Source organism: Fundulus heteroclitus, chromosome 9 (assembly GCF_011125445.2).
Source record: "Fundulus heteroclitus isolate FHET01 chromosome 9, MU-UCD_Fhet_4.1, whole genome shotgun sequence".
In the NCBI taxonomy this organism is placed as follows: domain Eukaryota; kingdom Metazoa; phylum Chordata; class Actinopteri; order Cyprinodontiformes; family Fundulidae; genus Fundulus; species Fundulus heteroclitus.
The window spans coordinates 12087314-12091347 of NC_046369.1; the positions used below are offsets into that span (position 1 = coordinate 12087314).

General features: G+C 38.4%; 1 long non-coding RNA gene across 1 annotated transcript; it reads right to left on the reverse strand.

Annotated features, from left to right (window-relative positions):
• Positions 1 to 298: 298 nt before the first annotated feature.
• Positions 299 to 1379, reverse strand: LOC118564145. The gene is made up of 5 exons (XR_004931668.1): positions 1057 to 1379; positions 918 to 972; positions 730 to 827; positions 514 to 632; positions 299 to 405 (listed from the first exon to the last, which is right to left on the reverse strand). It is a non-coding gene; the product is annotated as an uncharacterized LOC118564145 (long non-coding RNA).
• Between the last annotated feature and the right edge of the window lie 2655 nt (positions 1380 to 4034).

Here is a 4034-nt window from a genome sequence, read left to right on the forward strand (position 1 = left end):
TATGCAAAGAAAGAGCTTTATTAAAAAAAAAAAAAACACACACACACACAACTATATACAACGCGAGGATCTTCCCACACATGCGTATCCAAAAAACTACAACTCCGTGAACTGTCCGTTTGCCTCCTCGGGGTTGTAGGCAACTGCTGGCGGCGTTCTTTCCGAGGGAGGTCCGATGTGCAGACGCCTGCTGTGCATGGCTTTGTACTTCGGCGTCGCCTCTAACCGGGACTGCAGCTTCACACAGAGTTCAGAGAGATCCGGCCTACGAAATGACGGCGGTACAATCCATCCAGAGACCCCGCCAACGACGCCATCTTCCTCGTCAGACATGAGGTCGACGGTGGCGGACATCCAGAGTTCCACTTCCTCATCAGCTAGCACGCTCTGCCTCGATTCCTGCAGCTGTAAAAAACAAAACAATGAATCAGTATTATGCGATGGGATGCACTGCGTATGGACACAACACATCTATCAATGCACCTGAAAAATAGTCACCAAATAAAGTCTTACCCTCTTTCTTCTCGCTCGACTCCGAGCTGAATTCTTGGCAGCTTCCGCCCGCATTGAGTTCTCTGGCTGCGTATATCTGAAGCTCCTGCGTACCGTCTCGTAATACGTCTTACAGGCGGCTGGAAAACAAATAAATGAGAGTGGTATGAATAAAAACCAAACGCAAGTCACAGTAACATTAAAAACAAGGGAGAAACAGTAAAACAAGTCCCTTACACACAATGTCGTCTTTATCAATATAGTGTAAATCGAGGCTTGCAGTTATTGCTCCGAGCAGATAGGAGGTAACTGCCTCATTATGAGGCGTGCTTAGTCTGTGAAAACAAAATGTACAGTTATGATCGGTATCTATCCGTATCTATTTCCTTTTATCGCAGAATGAAAGCATATTCTTTAAATCTTACCCTTGCGCCGGTTCATAGCGCCTGCAATTTGTCTCCGAGTTGTGAAGACGGCGTACTGTAAATCACAAAAAATACACCCTTAGCTTTGGGTTATGGCTAGGCTACTTTTAGCTTAGCTAGCAGTCAAATATATTCTTACCGCAAGCTTTTGTGCATCCGTCTTCTCTTGATGGAGTTAGTCTCTCCAGCACAGTTCTTCGACTGCAGAGCCGCCATCTTGTCCTCTATGGACAGCAACCTGGAGTTTACCGAATTCTGCAGTTGAGTGAACCTCTCATTCATGTCGGCAGTATGTTGAGTAAGCTGACGAGACAGTCCACTGATAGCAATCAGCAGTTTCTTCTCGTCAGTCTGCGGACTGGCTGAAAGTTGTGGATCGCGTCCTAGAGGAGTTGAACGCGAGACGTTGTCCGGCATACCAGTAAAATCCAAACACAGTAAAGTAGTAGTCTTCTTCTTCTTCTTCTTCTTCTTCTTCTTCTTCTTCTTCTTTTTCTTCTTCTTTAGGATTTAACGACAGCTTGCATCCATAGTTGTTGCATTACTGCCATCTATTGGATCCTAATATATATCCTTCAAATCCTTATGATCCCAGAATAAAAAAAAAAACGAAAAATCTTTGTACATCCCTTTTCTATACTTAATAATGCAGATAATGAATCACTACAAATTATTATTTTATTTATATTTGTATCCTCCACCCATTCTAAAGCTAATAATATAGCACATAATTCTACCGCATATATACTAAAATAATTAGATGTTCTTTTTGAAATATTAATTTTTAATTCAGGAATCACTACAGCTACACTAGTTGCTTCATTTTTTGGATTTTTCGAACCATCAGTATAAATTTGCAAATAATCATTATATTTAATCTGTATTTGATTGTAAAATTCTTGGCAGATATCTATTATATTTCTTGTCTTAATATTTAATAATGATCTATCTATATTAATATATTTCCATATCCATGTAGGTCTCAAAGCCCACAATACTGTTGGACTGAATTCTTTGTTATATACATTAAATGTTTTTGCTCTATCATCCCCAATCCATCCAAAACTATTAAATTGACCCTTTCGTCTTTCCCAACAACTTTCTAATACTTTCATAACTGGATGATCTTCATTATGTCCTTTTAAATTTATCCAGTAATTAACCATTATCTGTTGCCTTCTGATACATAATGGCATTTCTCCTGATTCTATTTGTAAAGCACATACTGGAGTTGATTTAACTGCCCCTAAACAAATTCTCAATGCTCTAGCTTGAATAACGTAAAAAATTTTTAACCTACTTAGCCGCTGAACCATATACCACACTCCCATAATCTATTCTTGACCTAATTAGTGACACATACACATTTTTATGCGATTCAAAACTTGCACCCCATGTTAACCCTGCTTTCATTTGAGCGTTTTAATGGAATACTGGGAAAGTTTAATCACAACAATAGGACAATTGAAGTCCAGATTATGAGGCAATTTCAGCAGAGCCAACAGCTTCATATGCCATGGACATGTGAATATGGTGCAGAATTTGCCAGTATTTTAGGAAGACAAATGGTTGGGACTTTGTCATGCAATGACACAGCTGATATGCTTTATGTGAAGCACAGTGTTTTGGTGTCAGCAGAACGAAAGCCAATAGAAGTTTGGGGCTTGCAGGGAACAGACACGTCATACCCAGCATAATTTCTGCCAGTTGAGCGCATTGCTGGGAGATGTGTAGTTAATACATCCTCTGTGCATTTAAGTAAGACCAAAAAAAAGGTCACTGTAGTCATGCCACTATGCACAGTAGTTGAGCTCTAGGAGACTGTGATCTCTGCAGACCTCTCATTCTGATTCTAATGTTTGTATGGAATGCACATTTTACCTTGCTGATTCTGATTCACATTTTACCAACTGATTCTGATTAAAACAAATTTTTGAAATAAATTATTTTGTGTATTTTTTTTACATAACATTTGCCATTGCTAATGGCATACACAGTAATCTAGCATACTTTAATTAAATAAATCAATTCAAGGTAAAATGTAAGAGTCTATATTTAGGTTATATAGAGCCTGATCTATTTGTACCAGAGATTTTCTTACCTTTTAGAGAAATGTCACTTGGGGTAAACTCCCCCTGCAACCCTGATTTACATTTGTTTAGCTCACAGCATTTTCATTTACATGTTAAAGCCTCCCCTAGAATTAGGAGGAGGGGGGTCATGGGGGGACAACTCCCAAGGTAGGCCCACGTCAATTTCTGACAATTCACGGCAGTTTTCGGTGTTGCCTGCAAATTGCCGTGAACAGCCGTTAACCTGAACTTCCACGACAATCTACAGTGCCGCATAGTGACGAAAATCTCACTTTTCATGCAGTGCATTTTCCCATTTTATGCTGGTTTATCTTTCTAAACCCTTACACCAAGTTATTATCTTCAATACACACCTTATTGCTTTCTGTCCCCATGTGTATATCTATTGAAAATTACCTCTTTGTACCTTCTTTTGAATTGTGTTAAACTATTGCTTTGTTTTAAATCTTCATGTAACTTATTCCATAACTTTACACCTTTAATTGAAAAACCTGGTAAGAACAAGAAGATTATGTTGGAACAAATGAGTCCACTTCTTCTAGTTTTAATTTTCACATTCCCAGAAAAACTGGGCAAAGAGGAGTAACAAAACACCCTTGAATCTGATTTATTGATTATTCCCAAGCCAATGTATAGCTACATTTCTTTTAAATATTTAACGCTTAGTTTTCCTCATCCAGATTCCAATGCACTAAAACCATTTCTCTTTGTTGTTTTCTATCATTACTCTCAATATTTTGAGACTTCTTCTCTGATTTAGTGTTAAATCCTGATGAGGTCATTATAGTGAGGGATTTTAACATTGACACTGAATGTGATAGCCTCTTTGTAATCTTTACTGTATTCTTGGACTCTTCTCGTAGAAGCTACTTTTTTCTGTTGAAATGCAGTTTTTGTAACAGAATTAGACTGCTTTCCATCCCACACACTTTTCATACACCCAACTTTCTCTGGCAAGTCCCTGCTTTTCTAGTTCACGGCCATTCTGTTTCCAAGTGATCAAATTTCATACTTTAATTAAAGA